General features: G+C 36.9%; 1 protein-coding gene across 4 annotated transcripts in view; it reads left to right on the top strand.

Annotated features, from left to right (window-relative positions):
- MARCHF1 (membrane associated ring-CH-type finger 1) overlaps positions 1-23,978 on the top strand; it is a 243,211-nt gene that overhangs the window by 61,013 nt on the left and 158,220 nt on the right. For all 4 annotated transcript variants that reach the window (XM_074589808.1, XM_074589809.1, XM_074589810.1 and 1 more), the window contains exon 2: positions 18,728-18,806. The gene's annotated coding sequence lies outside the window, so the exon portion shown is untranslated. The remainder of the gene's footprint in view (positions 1-18,727; positions 18,807-23,978) is intronic.

The following is a 23,978-nucleotide window of genomic DNA, read 5'->3' as shown; positions in this document are numbered from 1 at the left end:
TAATTTCTATGTTTTATATTCAAAATCTTTTCAGTTACTTCTATATGAATTAAAAATAATGTAGTTTTCTTTTCAAAAGGCTGTGACATACTGTTTGGGGAATGTTTCAAATACTAAATTTCTACCCAAGAAGTAAATGATTGAGTATGATGAGTTTCTGTATTTTCCCAGTGCACATGTGTTATTCTAATTCATAACTTTTTTCATACTTAAGAGTGAAACAGAGATTTATCGTTTCATGGAATAAGGAAATGACTTTTTTTTTTTTCAAATATTTACTTCAGCATAAAATGTTGGAATGAATAATGGACATCAGAGGTGGAAAATAAACGTACTAAGCTGCAATTTGCACTTTCCTGAGTAGGGCATAAAAGTATCTTGTATATTTATTTGCTTTGTTACACTTTAAATGTCCTAGCTGTTTCAGCCACATACTTTTTAACAATTTTTTTTATAGCCTAATAAATATCAATATATGATAGTTTTCCTTGGCATCCCATTTTTATTTTTGTCCTAATTTCAGACTAGTATTTCCAATTATTGTAATTTCCTGAATAACAGACGATACTTCTTTATATATATACTGTTTGGCATACAGGAGTAATCCTTTCCTCCTATAATCATCTTATTTCTTTTTGTTCTCTGAGATGGATTGCTTCTGTAGGTTACTTCCTAAAACTTTTCTGTTGTTCTGATGACGAAAGAACTAAGTTTTAGCTTCATTTATCAGTGAAACTCTTAGAAGCGAAAGATACATGCTATATCTTTTCCTATCCAGTAATGAAATACCATGGTTACTATTAGAGATCGTTGGGTGCCCAGGTTGGAAGTATATGTCGTTGTTCTGTGCTGGATTCACCCTGCTTACATTTAAAGCTCTATTTGTGAAATATAAAGCTTTTGGAAGCGGTATCCTATGTGAGGAGGATTTTTTCTTTGTGAATACACTGCTGTTCTCCAAAAAAAAACAAAAAAACAAAAAAACAAAAAAACAAAAAAACAAACAAAAAAAACAAACAAAAAAAAACCCCACCAAAAAAAACCTGGAAATCACACAGTGACAATTTGTCCATGAATCGTCATCCTAATTGGATACTTGCAAGGATTTTGGTTGCTGGTACAATAGCACTTGTGGAAGACTTAGAATTTTTAAATGGCAAAAATTGCTCTTTTTCATAATTCTGTGTCTCTTCTGGGAAATTTTTTCACTTCTTGAAAAATAGCTGAGGTGTTCCTTAGCCTAGGTGCTTTGTACAAGCCTGAAAGTTAGGGCTAAAGAAACTTTGGATCTTGAAGGATCTGTTTGCTGCAAGAAGGCAGAATTTTTCTGAATTACCCCTTTATCTTAAGCTTTTAACCAACCCTTAGTAGTTTAATAAGGTAGGCAGCGAGCTCCCTCAGCAGGTTGCTCTCCTACCTATTTGACTTTATCATTGTGATTTCCCTGAATATAACCTCAGTGTTTTTATTCCGAAATATCAAGCCAGAATCTACATCACAAACCAGAATATTTCACAGCATTGAAACTCTTTTTTTTTTTTTTTTTTTGGTAGTTGTTAAGTGTGTTGGCATATATGTGAGTAAAGTGATGGCAACTATGCTTTCAGAAAGCAATTTTTTAAAAAATCCCTATGTAAGTCTTTCTCTGACATGAAAATTGTAATACTCTGATAAAACCAAAAAGCGTAATTGTTTCCTGAAACCGTGCACAAGATTTGAGATTACTCTGAGAACTATTGATTTTAAAGTTCATGAAGAGTGTCTGTAATCAGCATAGCAATTTGACTTCTTAATTAGACTGGTCCTGTGAGAGTTTGGCTCCCCATACAGTATGTTTATGAATCTAATCAACCAGGCGGCAAAAAACCCAATTATAGATACTATCTTTATTTTTTAACTCGCAAAGGAGCAAGAACTGAAATACTGGAGCTTTTGCTTCTGTGATAATTAAAACATAGATTTGAATGAATAGAAATGAAAAAAAAAAAAAGAAAAAAAAAAACCCTACCCTGAAGAAATCTATACACCACAAAATGAGATTGTTGGCAGCTAACAGAAGCAAGAAAAGGACAAAAGAAACTCTTGGACTGTGCCAAGACTGTGCCATCAGATACGAGTTACCTGCTGGACTAGTATGCATCAATCTTCATTTTTTTCATTGAAGATTTATCAAGTCACAACAAACCGTATGGGAGATTTTGGTTTTCTCATGACAAATCACTCAGTCTGTTGTCTACGTTTAAAAAAAGAGAAAAAAGAAAAAAGTTTAAAAAAAGTGCTGTCTCTTATCAATTCATATCCTTAGATTTGTCTTGTTTCTTATTGACGTAAATGTTGGTAATTTGATTTTGTCATTAACTGTTCTTTGTGTATGAAGTGCTTTGTAGTGAAAATAGCTAGAAACAATAGTTAAAATTACCCAAACCTGATTTGTTATTTCTTCTGTTTACTCTGTTTTCCAATAGGTTAACTGTTCATTCTGCATCCATTTGTGACTTGGAACATTTCAAGCTCTGTTTTTGGTTTTAAAACTAAGTGAGCTGGCAATTGAACTGTGTATTGTATTCCGCACCCATATTGCTATAGTAGTTGAGGGTGTTGGTCTGCTGGGTGACCAACATGTCTATGGTTTATTATTGCCTTTTCTTTCCGTTCTTCTTCCTTCACTGGCTTTCTTCTTGTCATTGATAGAGAAAACTTGGGTTTTGGTTTTTCACTGTGCTCATGTTGAAAGTTCATAAATGCCTGTGAGAGAGTTCTGATGATTCTAGGTAGGTCAGGCGTATATGCTAGAGCCTTTTACAACTAGAAAACTCTGGTTTTGCACAGATAAACCTATCTCCTGGGGCAAGCAATTCCACTTTGCTTTTGGAGTGGAGTTGTTATGTTTGTTTATTCCAGAGCTCTTTTACAGTCTTGTAGCTATACTTAAGCTAGACCACTGATAGCCTTAAGTTGTCGACTGAAACCTGGCACTCGATACTATGCCAGATGCAGAGCAGAAGACAAAATTTACATTCTCGCGGACATCATTGACCTTAGTGTAAATTGCCAGAACTCCAGCTATGAATCTTGCCTATGAGTGGATTTCAATTTATTATCTTTTTTTTAATTGTTGAATCAATAGAAAGTCGTTATAGAGGTAAACATTATTGTCAAAAGGCCATCTGTGATATTCAAAGGGAAGGGCATTTATTACTTTCTTCCTTGTTTACATCTTCAGGTTTTCTTTTCGTCATTTAGCAGTGATTTTTGTGAGGGACTGTTGGCAGTAGCGGTGCAGGAGTCCACCATGGCTTACTGGGTCTTTCGGGAAGTGCCCAGTCAGATAATTTTTGAATGTAGTATATTCTTTGCCATATTTGAAGCAGTTTAATATGCTATCATTCTCTTTCTTGATTACGCAAATAAACTTTGGATAAAATAAGGATATTCCTAACAACAGTTGGAGAGAGACTTTCAGAGTCCGAAACAAGAAACCTGATATAATAATATATTTTGTGAAGTGTTTACTGTGAGCAATGAATTCCTCTTTAACTAAAAGACACCTGATGGCAGCTCTAAGAATTAGAGAGGTATTTTGTTAATTTCACAAGGTCTACGAATGTATGATGCAAATCACAGATGCAGCCCACGTGATCATGAAAACTACACCCATATGGGCACATATGCGCTCGCTCCCTGGCCCATTGACTGGACTCTGACTTAAAGGCCAGAAGCATGCTTTTGCACATAGACTCCATAGGCTTTGTCTGTTAACATTCCGGTTAGGTTTGCCTTAGTGCTAACTATGTTAGTGGGTGTTGGTTTTGGTTTTTTTTTTTTTTCTTTTCCAAAGAGTCTAATTTTTTTTTTCCTCTGTGGTTTGACATCTCAGCTGAGACCTGGAATAAGGTGATCATTTCCGTTCTCAATTCAGATCCATTTCAAGTGAACTATCATAGGAAGACAATTTTCATCCTCTGCAGATGACGTGGAAAATATGCTTGATGATATGTCTTGGGGATATTTACTTAAGTGCAGCACAGTGATTGAGCCTTGAGAAGCTGAGTTTTGAGATGCAGAACTTGATGTCTGAGGTAATTAATGACAAAAGCTTCCCAGCTTTCACTGTGGGATCCTTAAGCGTATGTTAGCCAGCATGTAGTGCTTCAATGAGGCAGAGTGCATTGGAAGAACATAAGTAGCAGAGAACAAATGCTGTTTAGATAACGGGAAGGAATCTACAGAAATCGGATGTTTCTCATAAGACCTTAACCTGGAGTTATTCCAAAATTGCACATTTGTAGAGATGTTATCTATCTACCTAATCGCTGAAGAGTCTGCATGTGTGACGGATGGTCTGTGCAGTTTGTTTGCAGTTTATTAGCTGCTCTGTGTCCTCTTCTGCTGAAAGGGGCACAGCTGGAGCACCGTGGAAGAGGGCTGCCTTCCTCCACATACTAAAAAATGGACTGGGTAGAAATCTTGGGGAGGAAGGGGGGACTGCCCCTTCCCAGCAAGCAGCTCCCCAGATTTGCCTGGGGAGAGGCTTTGATGGTGCTGGGTGGAGCAGGTAGTCAGAGACTGTGACTGACTTAGCTTCTAGAGGGCTTAAAACAGGCAGTAAGATGGGCTTTGGAGAAGCAGGCAGGCTGTATGTCTGTGGGTTCAAGTTTTAAAGGTAGTTAGAAAAGTCTTCTGGAAGATTGAAAAGGAGCTGCCTGGAGTTTGTTACAAACCAGAGGTTTTCTGGAAGTTCAGGTTTGTTCTGAGACCAGTAAAAAGGAACTTGCTGTGCAGCAATGGGGCATGGAGGAAGACATCTGTGTGCAAACCTTTTCATTCTGCTTACCCTTTAGAACCAAATTTCTTTATTCCAAGATTTCATTCTAGTTCATTTTCAAGAAAAACATGCTACATCAATTTAGAACCCCTTTTATTTTACTTGATGACTTCAGCTTAAAGCAGGTAAATCCACTTAAACCCCGGTAAATTTGATAGGCAGGTATTGTACGGTAACGCACTTATGCAAGAAGCAGAGCAACAAGTGCCAGTCTTTGTTTAACCTGCAGAGCTTACCTTTTCTCTTTTTTTTAGTTTTTAACACCTTTTTTTTTTCAATTCTACTGAAGCCCTCTTGGTCTTCAGAAGTCAGCTACAGGAAAAGCTTTAAAGACACAAAATAACAATTGTATTCTCCTGTTTCAGTGGCTAAATAGTAACTTGAATTTATGAAACATAGAATATATGCAATGTAGCAGTGGTTTGAAATGCTGATATTCCATGAGTATTTACTGGAAAAAATTCTGGGAAGATGGACCTTGTGTGTGCGTAAGTAAAATGGATCTGGGCTTTGGTTTTTATTTTGCTTCTTTTCCTGAGAATGGGGAGAACAAAAGTTTAAGCTAAAAAGGCTTTTGGTCCCATGGAAAATTCTTTATTAAGATTTTTCTTAGCACTAGCCATCCACTTGAGGAATTCAGGGCATGCATATTATCTGACAAATATGTTGCACAAATTTTATAGGGGAATTACAGTTTTGGGGTTTGGCTTAATTGATGTAAAGGCATAATAATGCATCCTCTCTAGCAGAAAAAATAGCGAGTTTATGCAATGGAAGTTTTGAGAATGATAGTATTTGTATACTATCAATATATATAGTATCAGTATACTGAATTGTAGAATGCAAATGTTCGGTCAGAGAGGCTAGCACTGGTAAGACAGTGCTTTGCATGTTTCTTCTGTTTCAGAAACTGGATTACTTGAGGCACTAACTTAAACTTTTTGCTCCAACTTTAAGACAACTTTTTCATTGTAAGTGCATCTTAAATGTGCAGGAACTCCAACTGTACTTTCCTTAGGTTGTTAAGTAAGACTTTATTGGTTTCGAAGTGAGGTACACTAGGTCATCTAAATGTGACACTGCTACTTCTGAACATCACCATGATGGATAACAAATCTTAGTTCCTCTTTGCAGAAATCATAGTCCAGAGGCCAAAGGCTACGTTGTGATACCTCTCTAACTTAGTCTTTAAATATCCCCAGTGTATTTAATCATCAAGCACCAGATCCTCTGTGACCTGATGAAGTTTATGCGCCCTGTCACTGGTCATGTATCCTTCATCCTGTCTTATACTTTGTTTTAGTTTCTGAGGTTGTAGCTTCATAAACACTTTTAAGTCAGTAATACCCGAAGAATCCTCCTCCTTTTTTTTTTTTTCCCCCGCTGTTACTTTCTTCCTTGATCCTAGACAAAGGATCATTTCAGGATCCTGGTAACTCGTAACATGGAAGAGACCTAGTTTAAAATGAATACAGCATTACAAAAAACAAAAAACAAAAAAACCCAAAAAACCAAAAAAAAAAAACCTGAGAAAAAAATTCTAGCTGGTTCATAAGTGGGAGGAAATGTTTCAGGAAAAGGTAGAACGGCTCCCTGTGGCTGTGTAAGGAATGAGGGTCTGTAACAGGAGACAGCATTTGGGGGCAGGAAGGTATGTACTTCCTCATGTAGAACTTCCATGTGATGGCTTGCTGGATGTCGCTTCACAGGTAGGTACTATGAATTCTCAAATACAGGAGCTATGTGGAACTGAGTATTCTTCAATTAAATATTAATTTAAATGCTAGATGAATATTCTATTCACAAAGCATCAAAACAAAACATAAAAGGAGGTTATGGATGAGTAACATAACATTTAAATTGTAAAACAGTCTTCTCGTAAGTGGGAAATATGGAATGAGAGTTATATCTCACTTCATAGAGAATTACAAACTTCGAGTTTTTTTTTTTTTAAAGATTTTGAGTGACATGCAATGTCTATGTTGTGTAGTGTATGACGGTGGTTGGGATTGGGACTTATTAAAGGCAAATTTACCAGGACGGGGAAAACAGCTGTTACTTTGAAAAGTCGGCACGCTAAAATCCAAGTGATGACATTATGGAATAATTTTACCGAAAGACAGTTGAAAAGCAAATCACAGAATACTTATTCCTATAAACCCTCTTCTCTGGTTTATTTGTTTGTTTTAAGATTTTCTTTTGACAATTAGTCGGGCTCTAGTGGTGCTGATGAATATGAGAAGTGTTACTTTCAAAGCAACAGACAATAATGAGAATAGACTAGTTCAGTTGCTCATGAAGTTGACACTATGCAACAACATAGTGGATGAGAACAAAATACTGTGTAGGCACATTAATTCTCAATGTAGGAGAGAAACCACACATGGGTTCCCTACTTTAAAGCCGGAGATGTTAATTCTTAACAGGATCAGAGAATAGTTGAGGTTAGAAGGGTACTCTGGAGATTGTCTGGCACAACTCCCCTGTTTACAGCAGGGTCACCTAGAGTAGTTTGCACAGGGCTGTGTCAAGTCATTTTTTGAGTATGTACAAGGATGAAGACTCCACAAAGAACCTGGGCGACCTTTTTCAATGTTTGACCAATCTGACAGTATGAAAGGTTTTTCTGATGTTTAACTGGAACTTCCTGTATTTCAGTTTGTGCCCATTTCTCTATGTCCTGTGACTGGGCACCACTGGCAAGAGCCTGTCTCTGTCTTCCTTGTATGCCTCCCATCAAATATTTATAAAGATGGATAAGATTCCCCTGAGCCTTCTCTTCTCCATGCTGAATGCCCCCATCTCTCTCAGCAGTTTCTCATGCAAAAGATGGTCCACTCCCTTAATCATCTTCATGGCCCTTTGCTGCACTTGCTTCACTATGCCCATGTCTCTCTTGTACTGGGGAGCTCGAGACAGGACCCAGCTCTCCAGGTGTTTCTCACTAGTACTGAGCAGAGGGAAAGGAGCACCTCCCGGTGATGCTGCCAAGTTGCTGTGATCTGTCGTTGCTGTGAGGGCACACTGCTGGCTCATGGTCAGTTTGTCCACCAGGACCCTTGAGTCCATCTCTGTAAAGCTGCTTTCCAGCTAGTCGGTCCCCAACCTGTACTAGTGCCTGGCATTATTCCTTCACAGGTGTAGGAATTTGCACTTCCCCTTTGTTAAACTTCATGAGGTTACTGTTTGCTCGTTTCTCTAGCCTGTCAAACTTCCTCTGAATGGCAACACAACCCTCTGGTGAATCAACTACTTCTCTTAGTTTTACATTATCTGTGAACTTGCTGAAGGTCCGCTCTCTCTCACCTTGCAAGTTATTAATGAATATGTTGAACAGTATTGGCTCTCATATTGACACCTGGGGTGTGCCTTTGATGACTGGCCTCCAGCTGGACTTGGTGCTGCTGATTCACAGCCTTTGGAGCCCAACACTAAACAGTTTTCATTGTTGATCACTGTTGATTTTAGGAGGAGAACTTGGTTGATAGTAGCTCTTAGTATGAGCAGGGATTTTTAAGTACACATGCGAATGTGGCATACTGTGCATAGAGACCAAAATATTTTGCAGAAGGCAATAGTATGGTGTTAGCATAATTCACCTAAAAAGCCAATCAACAGATGCAGAAACCTGGCTTCCTCAGTTCTGAGGCTCATGGGAAGTACTTGCATCTGCTTCATCTGGCTCTAGACCATCCGTTGATCTTCCAGTGTGCTCTTGTTTTGATGCCAGGCTAGGGTTGGGAAATGTTGGAAAGAGAAGAACCCTTCTAGTTGCTCTGTCTACATTGAAGAAACCTGAGATCAGCAGGGTTAGTGTCATCAGAAGGGCGGCTTGAAAACTTTTGGCCATATATAGGCGAGAAAGATCCCAAACATACTAAGTAGGGAAATAAATGCATGGATTGCAAAGTGCTGGGTTGTCACAGATGGCTTTTTGTCGTCGTTATTCTAAGGTTAAAACCAACATGGAATCTTCAAGTATGTTCACATAAGAGTACAGTTTTAAGATATAAAGGACAGGGTGATGTTACTCTGCCTATGAAAGATCACAGGACTTCACAAGATGAATATGAAAATAACCTTCTCACACACTGTGATCTTTAGGGGTAACTGTTGAACTAGTGATACTCTGTGACTAAAATTATGATTTACAGATTGTATATGTGCTAATAAGTGGATGTATATGATGCTTTCCTAACTTCATTAGGTCCCTCTGCCTGCTAGCATCGTATCAGTGTAATCCAGGTGGATTCTTGTCATCTTATGTTCTCTCTCGATATGGGGAGTAGGAAAGACAAAGGAAAAATTGAGTGGCATGTAAGGCATCTGATCTAACTGAAAAGAGCAACCTGAATGGGATGTAGTTTATTCAAATTAGTTATAAGATGTATTTCAAATTATTTAATCTTTACCGTATTTTTTTCTGTGACCATCACATTTTTGGAAGTTAGGACAGTTTCCATAATCACGTGTGTGCTTACATCTAAGTGAAAAGTGGGGAGAAGAGTTTTCCTTTGCGTTTTTGGGAACTTATAGCAGGGGTCCAAGGATCCAACACTTCACTCAGTGAACAGAGATTCACTTCCGCTTTTTGGAAGTTCTGCTCCTTGGAGTGCAGTATGTACCTGAATTTTATATATCAGTCAATAGACAGTAATCTCTATTACATAAAAGATTTCAGACACAATTGAGAATTACTCCAAGTAGAGTTCTTTATATTCCATGAAAATGAGGCTGTGGGACCTCATGCAGAAATCCAATATATCTACTTTTGTTCATTATGGGACAGTAGTTAAGGATTCAGTGACCTATCTGTTATGGGTATGACACCTGACTTTTAGATTGTCATCGTGGTGATTGATTTTGTCGTCCTTCAAGCTTAGGAGATCAATTGCTGTTTGTGTATTTTCTGCTTCCGATAGCTGTATTAGAACCATGTGGGCAACGTTAATCTATAAATACTATACGAAGGCTCAGGTTCTGCTTACTATGTTGTGTTTAGGAATGTTTTGGGATTTTTTTTCTTCATGTGATTTTTCTGGAATTTGGAGAGTTGTATGACCTTCCTTATTTAAAACCATTTGAATTATAATTAAAATTAGGTGTCCAAATTGTCAGAATATAATTAATGAGTCATGCCATGGTTTCAGTTCCTATACTTTCATTGCAACTGAAAGTTTGCAGTTCAGCAAATAAAATAGCCAGTCTTCAAAAAGAGATGTTTGTTTGAATGTGCCTTGGCACCTGCCAGTCTTTTAGTGAAATTTCATGGCAAAATTTCTGCACAAATCTTGAAATATTTTGTGAACTTGGAGCCTTTGGGGATGTATCGAATGTGAGGTCATCACTCACACTATGGCCATGTAAAATGGTAACTATGGCAACTGTGAAGTATTGGAATGGAGGGCGAGGAGAGAGGTTTATGTGAAAGAAGTAATATCATTAGACATAGAAAACATCCTCACAGAGCCTTCTCAGATGAAGGTATTATATGGACGTTTTATTTGTGTGAGGTTCCTTTTGTTTTCTAATGTCAAGGCAAATTAAACTTCCTGTGACTAGTCCTCTTCCAAGTTTATTTTAATTGGTACCACAGGTTTTAAGGAGAGGTTTATCGTGTGTTTCCCCCATAATTTAAAGCTTGCAGAATATTCTTAGGGCTTTAAAGGTATTAACCCCTTAGAATTTAATGTGGTGAAAACTGAAGCTATGAAAATATGTGGCTTAAAGTTTTGATTTTTTTCTTTTCGTTTTATTATATAAATTAGAAAATATTAAAAGATGAATGTGGAAAGGAAGGAAAAACAGCTTTTGAATTTTGAAAAAAACTTTATGGAATAAATTTAGGTAAATAGTAAAGTTACTTAAACAGGCACATAAAGATAGAATGCTGTGCAAAATTTTGATGTGAAGCCTGTGGGAACAGAACATTACTGCTGTTTTTCAAAGCATTCTAAGTTGTAGTATTTGCAAAAGCTCTCATTGGATTTGGAAACACTTGCAAGTCTTTTGAGAGCACTTACACTTATTTTATACTGTATCAGATCTCTAGCTTTTCTGATTTTCTTTTTTTCTCCCCAACTTTAGGTAATTCCTATTCATAGAGCTGGATTTAATTTCTTGTGATTTGTCCCATCGGTGCTGCTTCCTGCTTATGAGCCTTTTGCAGCAGTAAGACTGTGTGGGAAAAGGAAAGTGCCTGTATATCGTGCTCTCCTCTCCTCTCCTCAGATTATAGTTCAGAGATGGTACTGTCAATATGGATAGAAGTACTTTCTTCTATAGCCTGAGTGGATGAAATTGCAGTCGTTGCTAATGACAAAGGTGTTTTGGTTGCTTTTTTTTTTAAAGTAGTAAGGTTTATGTCTTTGATTATCTTAATGCTTAGGATGAAATTGAATCTGGATCTCTAGTGTTTTGTCAAAATGTTCTAACCATTAAGAACATCCTTGCCTTCCTCAATATGCTTACTGTGTTTTAAAGTAAAGGTGGGCCTCCCTCTGTTTTTTGTTTGAAGGACAGTACCAGGAATATTTGGAAAGAAGCATTTTGTGCATCTTTCTTTGAGTGTTGAATTCCCAGAAGGGTCTGGGGCTATTATGGAGCTTCACACAGTGACTTCCAAAATGTGCTGCCATTCTGGTTTAGATCAGGGACAAGCTGAAGGTCACAGAATCATTGGCCAAGTCAGGTGCAGAAACTACGATGACAGGACTTTGTCCTCTACAATAGTGACAGGAAGCATGGCCTTTAATTCCCTCGTATGTCATCCTTGTCATAAAGATACCTAGGATGAAATCTTTGCCCTGCTGAAGTTTATGGGAGTTTTGCTATTAACTTCAATGTAGTCAAGAGGTTACAAGTTGTGTATTATAGAGGAGAAAGTAGAAGTTTTAGACTTGGGTAACTCTCATGAGAAATATATTTTTTTTTCTCTCTTTTTTTTTTTTCAATTGAATGGAAATATGATTTCATTTTGCAATTTTGGTGACCTCTTAAAAGTAATCAAGTGATCTTTCTTTATCCTATATGAACATGACCTTGCCATTCAGTCTTGTTGCTTGTTATAAGAAGGGCAACAGCACAATAAGGAGCTAGAAAGCAGAAATAAAATACCATATGTAATAAAATTTTCTCTTGTTTGTGGGAATCATCCCTTCCCCCAGACCAAACATGCACACTTCTTACCATAGCAGATATTTTGTCTTTGAATCATGTTTGGTTCTAATATAATGCAGAAGTGAATGGAAGTATAAAATCAAATCAACAGAAGTGGAACTAACAGTTAAATACAACAGCTAAGGCGGCAGTGAAAACTTTTAGTTAAGGAGCGTGGTATCCAGTACAAGGACTTAGGGAAGTCTTTATTTTAAAATTAGTGGATTGTGGAATATATTCCAACGCTTTGATTACAGCTGTGAAATATATTCCAACTACTTGCAGAAAAACGTAGCTCCTCTTAGGTGCCAAGTGTAACTCCTGGTAATTAGGATTCAAGCAAACAGTGGCAATGCCATTAGCTTAGTTTACCTGTAACCAATGTCAGGACTGAGTTGGCATTGAAGTTGCTCAGTGCTGTCGTGACAAAACCCAACATATCCAAATAGGATACAGGATAAAGCTTGTCTTAATCTTCTGAAACACCGGCCCTCTTTCAAAGTAGTCTACATGGAGTAGGAGTCCAAGACTTTCCATTTCCTATCAATAGAATTCTTCTACAATGTAGACTCAACAGATTATTTGTAGTCTGTACTGTCACACAAAAGATACTGTAGGAACAAAGGTGGTTTTTATCTTTTGCGTGGGCTTGTCCAAATTGCAGTGCAAATCCTGGTGTCTCTTCCTTTCTAATACTTGCACCTCAGTCTGCTGTCAGAAAGGGAGTGAGATGGAGAGGTTGAAAGCTCATCTGTTGTGCTGTTTTGTTGATGGCCATCCAGCAGCACTGACTTCATGCAAATGAGAGCTAGTTTTGCTGAGATCTAGTTTGAGGTGGTACTGTGTCATTCCTGATGGTAACCAAGTTTTAAAATGAATTTTGAATTTATCTGTTGATGTCCTTTTAACCTTATGGTTTCTTTTGCTGTTATGTATAAAGCATAAATATGCAGAAATTGCTTTTAAAAGAAATGCTTGTCACCAATAATCTTTTTTTAATCTTTTTTTTTTTTTTAATCTTTGGCTTTGATTTTATGGTAGTATTGAATCCCAGATTGAAACCAGCTAATGGATTTCACAGAGAAAAGGCATAGTTACTATGGCTACACAGCACCCTGGAAGCTTAAAAGGACAAAGGCTAAATGAATACCGTACTGGCTGCTTAGCCGTTTCTAGAATAGATTCTAGTAATTTAAAGGCTTTACAGTTTTTCAGACACCGCCACTAAAAGCAACATGTTAGTCCTTTAAGGATTTGTATTTTATTTTTAGTTTAGATCATTACGTTTGAAGTAGCATATTTGAAAAATATTTGTCAAACCATCCTCTGCTTTTAGCCAATCTATTTCACATATATCGATTGCATGTAATGAAATTGACTATTACCGATCATTTTATCACTGATATTTTTACTGTGGTATTTTAAAATGAGTAGAAATCTGATCTTCGTATGGAAAAATAAACACAGAGTAATTGTGGTTTGATGAAAACTTGCAGTAATGTACTTTTTATTGCTTTCACTGTAGTTTTGACCGAAATGTTTTTACATTTGATTTTCTTACAAGCCAATCTACACATTTAAGGCAAACATTTTGTATATAGTAATGAATAGTAAAACATATGCACAGTTAGGTTCATACAATTAAGGAATTAAATTACCGTTTTTTTTGTCACCTGATTGACTGATGGCAGAAGTGCTACTACCTGCTTTTGCTTGAAAAATGAATTGCATTAGAAATCTTAAACATATAACTCATCAACTCAAGAGCATATTTTAATGACCTGTTAAAAATAATACAGAATAAAGATTTTTAGAGTGTAATGATAAAATGCATCTATTGTTTACCTCAGATAGAATTTTTTTCTCTACTGGTAAAACTGTACTTTGACTGATGGCTAGTAGAAAATCATTGGGAAGGTAGCAGGTGAGCTTACAGGTAGTTTTGTAAAGAGAAATTTCATATGCCCTTATATGCAGGGAGAGGGCTCTTGTATTTGTATTTTGGATTTATCTGTCAAGCAACATATGCATATATTTCTAAAGTGAACTGGACTTGCTGCATATGCAATAGACCAGTTGAGCCGCCCTCCTATTGTAGCTCTGTCCGGTGCTCAACAGAAATGCCACGTTGCTACGTTAGCCCATAGTGTCATTTATTTTTAAGACATGCAAAGAAACCTTTCTACCTAAAAATATCAGAATTATTGTACAGAACTTCACCATACAGACCAGCAATCTAGACTAATCTATAAAGCCCGTTTGGGCCAAATTGCAAGATGAGCAAAAGAGAATGCCTGGCAAAACTCGAGAATAACCCAAGTAAACGTATAGGTGAAAGAGGATGACACTGGCAGAAAAATATGTGGTAGTTCTAGGTTATGAACTGCTATAAACTAAAGTACAGTGGTGTAGAAGTGACCCAGAAGGTCTGATTACCTTTTAAATCTCCACAGGGCATGTTCCTAGCAACCTCTGGTGGTTTTGGACTAACAAGTCTAAAGATACCAGATGTTGAGATTCAGCAGGCTAGTTTTCCTGACTTAAGAAAATTCTACTTTAATTTACAGCTTGAACTGTAAATTCTGTTACAATTTCACACAGAATCAGTGTGCTCAAGACTAATATGGTATTTACTGAGGTATTGGGTGGTTCTGTTTTTGTTTTTAAGCACTTACTTGAAGAGAGTTTTTTCAGAAGGTCACTTAAAAATGAATGTTATGTATTTCTACTCGTTCTTAAAATAGGGAGAAGGAGTTACTGAGGTAGATTCTCGGGTAAGATATAAGTTCCTTTCAGGAAATCACTGTTACTAGTTTTTTATCTTGCATGAAAATGTATTGAGAAATTTTCCTCTTATTTGTATTTCCTTGATTGTTGTAAACATAAGGATGAAAAAATTAGATGGCTTGTTAATGATTTGTAGGTGATGATACCTAGCTGAAGTTGTCCCATAGTAATCAGTCATTGTGGACTTTTCATTCCAAAACTTAACTTTCCAGCATAGTGTAACCTTGTTCTTTAAAACTTGTATTGTGCACAATTTGTTTTGCTACATGTAACATAATGATTTTGAAATTTTAATCAAGTAAAAACCACCAGCGGATTGACAGGTTTTTTTATAATGTCAATCTCCCACCCCTGCCCTTGACGGTTTAAATCTAATTCTCTCCAAAAATGAAATTATAAAAACAATAACAAAAAAAAAAAATCCCCATACGAGGTTTTTTTATTCATGGGTATTTTCTTCATTCATGGGGTTTTTTTTTGGTTTGATGAGCTACTCTATTTATTATTTACTTAAGTACTGCAGAAAAAGACGCTGCTTGAAATGCAGGAGTGGATCAGTTAGAAGTGCTTCAACAGAAGACTGGGACTATGATATTTGATGTTGCCATGGGAAACTGCTTTGCAAGAACATTTGCAGAGCAGATGGACCAAGATAAATAAAACACATACAGGTATTGAATAGAGATTGTGTTATGTTCTGTGAAACGACAGGAAAACATGAACTCATATCTATGTAACGTAGTTCTTTGATTCATCCGTTTTTAATGGGTATGCTGATAGCTTGATTTTCAGAACACAGTTCATTATAGCAAACTTGTTTTGTCTTCCTTTAAATAGGGTAGTATATTTGCGTCATATTTTATCTTATGCCATTAATAAACAACAGTCTGATATGGATAGCACAGTAGTGAAAGTTTCCTATAGATTTTGAGTTTTCAACTGAATTTTCAAAGAAAATTTCTGGTTTATCTGCCTCATCTTCTGTGTTATGCAAAACCGGTAATGTCCTAACTTTATGCTGTAATCTACTGCCTTTTGAGCTAGCCTATAAAGTTACATCTAAGTACACAAACGCTATGGAAAGAAAAATCTTTATTTCAGATGTTGTAATTTTGATAGCTTAACATGCTCTTGGCTATTGAGAGCTCTTCTGTAACATTATACACTAGCCTTTCCCCCTCGATTTAAAAAATAAAAAAAAAAGGAGACACATACCCAGCCTGTTTAAGAACTAGAATATCTTTGAAATCGTATGTTTGGCACAGAAGTTTGTTTCCTTAGCAACATGAACACAAAAGATACCCATGTAATTGTATATATGCAGCATGCCTTTTTAAGAGTACATATGTACAGAAATCCACTGTATATTTATTTAACATGTATTCTTTGTTCTCGCTGGCAATGACTAAAGTAGGCATGTGCTGAGAATTTGAAATATAATTTGTGGTCATATCTTTTCAACTTCAAAGTATAAAAAGAAAAAGCCTCTGGAAAAATTAAAGCTTAATCTGCTCTCTTGAAGGCATATGATTTCAACTGCTAAAGGATTTTTTTTTTTTTCACGATGTGATATATTGACTGTAAAAAATTTCTTTGGACTTTTAATCTACAATCTATCTGTCCTTCTGTTCTTCATGAGTTATAAAACTTACTCCATGGATTGATTTCTCCACATGCAGTGGAACAGTTCTATGGGGCATGCTGTCATAAACGCATGAATGCCTACATAACTATTGGTGTTTTTCATTTAGTATGAAATGCCATGAAATACCATACCACTGCATACCATGCAGCTGATTCACATTTTTAGAGTGCATATTGACAATTTTTTTTGAGTTGTCAGAGTAATGCTTGTTTGTTTTTAAGTAAATACTCCATTGTGAATCCAAATGCATTTCATGTATTTGTTGTTAATCCATTTTAAATATCATATGTGAATATCTGCCTGAAGTTATGTATTTATGTGAAATCTGTTTTTTCAGGAAAACTAGGAGAGTTAGAAGCAGGAATTACTGGGAAAAATTTTATGGCTTCTACAATGAATTGGATCAGAGTATCTCAATTTCTTCCGTTGCTTTTAATCTATTGTTGTAAAGTCTTGCCATTAATATCAGAGGCACCAAAAGACGTGTTGGCATTCATTAGGGTCAGGGTTACTATATGTTGCTAGCTTTCAGCTATAACCTTTTAATGCCTTTTTCACTAACTAAAGCACAATGGGGTTGATTGTATTTTTTTTTTTTTCCGTGCATCATGGAGAGGCGATTTCATGGGTGATTAATTTAACCTCTTTTCAATTTACTTTAAGCAGAGACCAACAGTTAAATAGAAGACTTTACAGAATCACAGAATCATTGAGGTTGGAAGCTAATTCTGGAGATTGTCCAACCCCTTGGTCAAAGCAGGGGTCACCTTGAGCACATTGCCCAGTACTGTGTCCAGTTAGGTTTTGAATATCTGCAAGGATAAAGACTCTGAAACCATCTTGGGCAAGCTGTGCCATTGGCTGACCACCCTTACAGGGAAAAATAACTAAAGAATTATGTTTAAATGGGGTTGTCTTGTATTTAATTTGTGCCCATTGCCTCTTGTCCTTTCACTGAATACCACTGGGAAGAGCCTTCCTTACTCCGTCTCCCATCAGGTGCTTATAAACGTAGATAAGATCCTTCTGAGCCTTCTCTTCTCAAGGCCTCCATCTCTCTTAGCCTCTCCTCATACAACAGGTGCTCCAGTCCTTTAATTATGTTCATGACCTTTTACTGGACTTGCTCCAGTATGCCCATGTCTGTCTTGTACTGGGGAGTCCAGGATTGGGCCCAGCATTCAGGATGGCTCACTAGGGCTGAGTAGAGAGGAAGGATCACCTCCCTCAATCTGCTGAGGTGAATTCCTCCTATTCACATTGCCCCGTGTTCCTTGCTCGCCCACCTGGTCCTTCTCACTTGATTGTTGGTCATCCTCTATCCTCTCCTGCCCCTGTTATTCCTAGTTTTAACCTCTCATTACTGAATTGGCCATCCTGTTGGCAAAAATATTTTTCCCTGCTTAGGTGGATACCATCCCTGCTAACCAATCCTCTGTCCTTGTAGAGCATCCCATGATCATATAAAACTAAAACCCCTGTTGCCCATACCAACTGCACAATAAATTGTTGACTTGCAGGATCTTGCTTTCCTGATTGCCCTCGGCATCATCGTTGATGCCAGTGTGGAGGAGCAGCAAAGGGTGATAGTCTACAGCAGCCTTTCCACAATGTCCTGATCTGAGTCCCTGGCAAGCAGACAACCTCCCTGGGCAACAGGTCAGGGTGGCGGCTGGGGGCCTCCGCCTCCCCCCAGCACAGGGAGTTGCCCCACCATGTGAATGTCCACCACATGTTCCTGCACCACTCAGGTTTAGCCAGTTTGGGTGCTTTGCTGGACAGAGCTTCTATTTGTTGCCCTCATAAGACAACTATTGTAGTTAAAGGTTTAATGTGTTTTACTCTCTGTTTTGCAAGCCAATGTGTATAAAAACATTGCTAGCGAACAAAGTACATGTTTTGGCTTTTTTGTTTTATTAAGCTTTGTTCTTGCATGGTATTCTGCCAGTGCCATGCAGGTTAGCTGGCTACAAAAAGGCTTTTTACACTAGTGTGGCTGATAGAAGGAAAATCACATATGGTTCTCGTGTGCTTAGGGAGATCAAAGATTAATCTCTAGTTAATCTCAAATCAATCTGGGAGTCTACAGAAAGATGAATGGGAACCAGTATCTGGTATGGGATTTGATAAAGGTTGTTTAGGACTACCTATCAAGTCCAGAAGCATTGTTTAAGGTTGTACCGTCTGGAAGACATCAGCATTGAAAATTTTTCAAAGCTTGCTTCATAACACGATTTAAGGCTATTAAGTTTAGGTATACAATATTTCAACATGATATAACTAGTTTCACATGTGTCTTTTTTCTGTTCTAGGAAATGAACCCAGGAAGTAATGTGAAGGACCACGTGAAGTTCTGTCTTAGCAGAAATTTGCTAAAAGATTGTTTTACCTGTAAGTTCTTCTTTTCTGTTTTTAAATGTTAAATTACATTCATACTGCTGGAAAAAAAGGGTTTATTTTGGCATTTTGACTTGCAGCTTGATGGTGAAGAGAACCCTGCCAAGTGCCTTATGTTTAATGCCTGCTATTATTAACTTGCTATATTTTAGTGAAGAGCAAAGAAACATTTTTTTTTCCTCTTCTATTTAGGTTTTTAATCTAATGAACGAGATTTTCATGTTGTGTCATTATAGGTTGTATATCCACTGTGATGCACACTACACTGCAATAGCTTATTTTCCAGAAATTTTTTAAAAAGTGAATGAAAGGTAGAAAACATCCAAACCTGTATGAGTGTATGAAACTTTTTTTTCCACTGAAAAGTTCTTTAGCAAAGATTGCCTGGGCAGGTGGGTGCCTGCTGTGATTCAGACTTCTTCTGGATTAGTCATCTTCTTCCAGAGTTATTAAATTATATGATAATCCCCTTTACAGTTGTAAAAAGTTTCATGTGGTACTGGTGAAACTTCAGCAATTGCCCTGTGTTATCCTAAGTGTATTAAAATGATTCAGATGCTGAAGATTTTCCTTTGGTTTTCCAAAGAAGCTGGAGGGGAGTATTCCAGGATATTTCAAGGAGACTTTTATGATTAGTCAAGGAAAAGAGAAGAGAAACTCCTACTTTGATAATTCTGCCTTAAAAACTCTATTTGTCAGATTTTCAGTATTATTTGGTGGGTTTAATTACTTTGCACTAGTTAGGCAAGTGGATTTCTAGTATCATAAGAGTAGCCTTAAAAAACCCGAACAAACTGAAAAGAGGAAAGACTGAGTCAGAACTGGATAATTTATTTCAACTTCATCTTCTCTTTCAATTGGTCTGTTCACCTCTTCATGTCGCTCTGAGAAATGCAAGTATTTTATATGCGTATATACATAAGTATGTGTGTGTGCATGTGTATCAGTTGTAGATATTTATATTCATTGAAGATACACAGTACATACAGACTTGACTTGGAAAAATCTTAGGTGAGAATATGGAGAAAAGTCTTTGACAGGATGCAAAAGTTGAGAGTCATATTGCACGTTGAGCACATTTGTAGCCCCCCAGACAACAAATGCGTTATTTGGAGTCCTGCAAATATGCTGATTTCCATCTGATTTTAATAGTGTGACTGCATCTGAGGACAAAATAGCAGAAAATACAGGTGTGTGGTTTTTTTTTATCTAAATGTTGCCAATTTCTATATAGTTACAGAAAATACTGAAACCTGGTTAGAGAACTGTCAATTTGCGAGCATGGAGGCATATTTTCTTCCTTTAGCCTAAGAACTTATTCCATATCTACTCTTCCCAAGTGCCAGTGAGCCTTTTTCTGGTGTGTGTTATGAGCAAATGGTCACATACGTGAGATACCAATAGAGTATGGGCATTAATAAATTACATCAAAGGTACCGTAGTCCTAAATTTCATTGCCATCATTTTTCTGTTATACAAAGTATTCTACTCTAGGTATAACTTCAGTCTTGCAGAAGCATTGAAGATACTTGTGCACTTCATGTAAAGATCCTTCATGTGCGATCACTCTTATATGGAGTAATGGGTTGCTTTGAAGCCCAGGAATTTGAGAATTACAGTGGACTAAAAAACTGCTTATACTGCGTAAAGAGATTCACATGGGCCAAGAAACTGCCTTTTTTGCAGGAAGTACAGGCTTCAGCCGTTTTTCTTAAACCTGTTGCTCCAGAAAGATAACGGTCTGTCACTGGTCCTTACCGCTAGTGGACATTTATGAGTCTTTAATCTGCACTTGAGGTGTTTGTGCTGGCTGATGCCCTGGCAAGAGTGAACGAAGAGTCCACTCCAACACTTTGCAAATACACTGACTTGGCACTCTTTTCGGCATCTGGATCACATGCCGTGGCAATATAGAGAGGAGGATATATTTTTACCTCTAGTATAACTGTGTTGAAATGCTGTCAGTACCTTAATTTCTTATTTATTTGTGCCATTGTAACCATAGGCATTTGAAAATGCTAAGGATATTGCAGACGATTCTTATGGGGTAATCTGAACAGGAACAAACACATAGGCCCTAATTAGATAAATATAATAGCAGTTTAGAAGATTGACATCAGTCAATACGGGGGTTTTTTTTATAAGCATTGGACATACTGTTTTTCATTAAATCTGCCTACTTTGGCAGCGTGCTTCAGAGAGAAACACTGAGAAGAGGAGAAGAAAAGGTTCTAGAGACTGATTGTTGATTTAATAAGGGCCTAATAGAAGAAGTAATAAAGTAGTTTCGGTTTGGAATAACTTCTGACTGGTACTTTATGCAGGCCAGAAGGAATAACATGCCTTATTTAACCAATTAAATCTTGCTTGAAGAACTGTAGGCAAGCAATTCTGGTTCTGTTTTCTTTGATTGTCAATAAGTTAATGAAGCTATGGTAGCACTCTGTATTTTCACAGATGGCTGGACTGGCTTATTTCAAGTCCTCCTATACACCTCTATATTTAGTGCTTAATCTATTCACTTCTTGTTACGGAAATGGGGGACAGTATCAGAGAGACGACGCAAAGCAGCATATATACAGCTTCCTACTGAAGGCTGCAATTGATTTTAAAATTCACATATTCAACCGCTATATTGCTACAAACAAAAAGACACCACGGAGAGGAAAAAGGATAATATTATTATTGTTGTTGTTGTTGTTATTATTATTTTATATTCTGAGCACAGGTTACTACAAGAGAGAGAAATCTAACGTTTTTTTAACCATGATATAGTTCCAACTTATTTGTCTCAAATCTTTTTGCTAGAGATAATTCCATGCTGTTAATTGTGACATTGATTACAGTATTTATTTTATGCATTTAAGTATAAATCTGCTATATCTGGTAGTATTCCAATCAGTATTGCAAAACTGGCTGTCGTGATGCATAGACAAGTAACTATGTAACTTCCTGAGATTTGTAGATCATGGTGGCAATTACTTCATGATGATCAGTTTTGCGTATTTTTCTTCCAAAGGGAGTTTGCACGTATAATTTCTATTAATGTTAATTGGTGAACAAATAAGAAAACAGAAATCTTTTTCTACTTCTTTTTCCCCACAGCTGGATTGTTCTGTGTTCAGCTAATCACCATCAAAATAACATTTCTGTCCTGTGCTTATAAAAGATCAAAACTTCAGGTATCTTAGTATGTTCTATGTAAAATAAGCAGTAGCGAAGTCTACTGTGTTATAGAAGCACAACAATTTCTAAATATGATAACCATTCATTTTGACAGAAATTCAGGAGCACAAATATTCTGTTTACATAGATAAAATAGTAAATTATTCCTCTTTATGACAGGCATGTTTGCTGATGCACAGTGACAAGAGTTCATAATTTTCTCTGAATCCTTGCTGGATCTCTGGAGCACTGAGCTTTTCCCCCTATTCTTCTTATGTGCTCTGAAAAAAAGGTTTGAAATACCTTCTCTTGACTTCACAGAGAGTACAGGGTTGGGTCACTTATTTGGAGATCCTGATGAGAGTCCAGTGCAAGTATGGCAAAAGGTGAAACTAACCCAGTTGAAAAGCAAAAAAACCACACTACCAAAATCAGTAGTAAGAATTTAAATGATATATAGAGAAACTGGTGAAGAATGGCATAGGGTTTTTTTTTTTTGTTGTTGAAGATTCCGACACCCTAAGAGCACGCTAATTTTCCACGGAGTGTCTTGCACAGCTCTAATTAGGGTTTCAGTGATCACTGGAGAGGAATCTTCCTCTACTCTCCCCATGCCTTTCTCTTGTCTTTCTGAACTAAACTCAGACTTGAACTTTAATCTTGTATGTTACCTGGCGTATGATTTTGTGTCAGCTTCTGTGAATATATTCAGGGCAATACAAGTTTTAATTGTATCATTTTTGTGTACTGCAACTGTCTTCCTGATCATAAGGTAGTACAAACCTATCTTGCAAAGTAAGGAGAATAGAATTATTGTGAAGGTCTTTCATCCTTTGCTTCATGACTTATTATGTAGGATTTTTTTAATAAAGGATATTAATTGATGTATCTGAACTGATGACACTAAGAAATACATCAGCTGTCCCTGGTGTTGCTTGTTAATTTACTTTGCTGAGGTATAATTTCGTGCCTTGTTAAAATCACAGACATAACTGTGGTTTGCTGAAGGTGGAATAAGGGGACAGCCTCTGTGAAACTTCTGTGTTTTTAAAATATATGATACCAAATTTCCACCAGTAGTACTGAAAACAGTGATCAATAAAAAAATAAGTTAAATGTGGTGACACACGAAAGAGTATCAGCACTAAACTAAGCTGAAATATTTTATCCTTTGGGGTCACCATGCAGTCAACATTTTGCTCTAGGTATAAACTTCCTAAATCTCAGGTAGTGTCAGAATGCACGTGTAGATACCAAAATAGCAAACATGTGCACAGCATTTGTAGGCCACAAGCTATGGCTTCGTTGTTGCTGAACATAACAAAAGATGGAGAATTGTGCAAGCTGCCTTGGAAATTTAAGAGGTTGATAGCTCATCATAATAATAAGCAATGACAAATTTGAAAAAGAGCTGGTGGAAAAACAGAAATAAAAGACACACACATAAAAGAAAAAAAATGATTGCAAAGAATTCTCAGGAACTGAAGATTAGGTAGTCTATTTTGATGAATAAAAAAAATTTTGAGGTCTAGTGGGAGAGAAGGGATGGAATGGTAAAAGCAGTGAGTACTTCTGCCTAATAGTGTTTATTTTTTATTTCTGATCGGTCTAATGTTTTTCAAATTCAACAGAAGACAACTGCTTAGTTTATTTTCAGTGTTGTGAAAATATACATTAATTAATTCTTTATTTTCTGTCAATAATAAGTTTCTGGTTAATTATGCGTTGGTTTACAGAATGTGTGGGTAGGAATGAGAAAAGCTTTGATTCCCTCATTTAGCATGGTGTGATTATACTATATGGTTCCAAAATATACAGCACGATTTGGCTTCACAGCCTCCCTCAGACTGAGTTTGCATCTCTCCCTTTTGAGGTGACTACCTTGCCTATGCTACAGAAATAGCTTGGAAGGTAAGGAATGGGTACCGTTATATAGTCTGTCACTTATACTTCACCTGCTTATTGCGCTTGCTGGATATTACTCCACAATTAGTCCGTTGG

Source organism: Larus michahellis, chromosome 5 (genome assembly GCF_964199755.1).
Source record: "Larus michahellis chromosome 5, bLarMic1.1, whole genome shotgun sequence".
NCBI lineage: Eukaryota > Metazoa > Chordata > Aves > Charadriiformes > Laridae > Larus > Larus michahellis.
The sequence above is the reverse complement of the archived record's forward strand: the minus strand, read 5'-3'. Positions and strand labels throughout refer to the sequence as shown.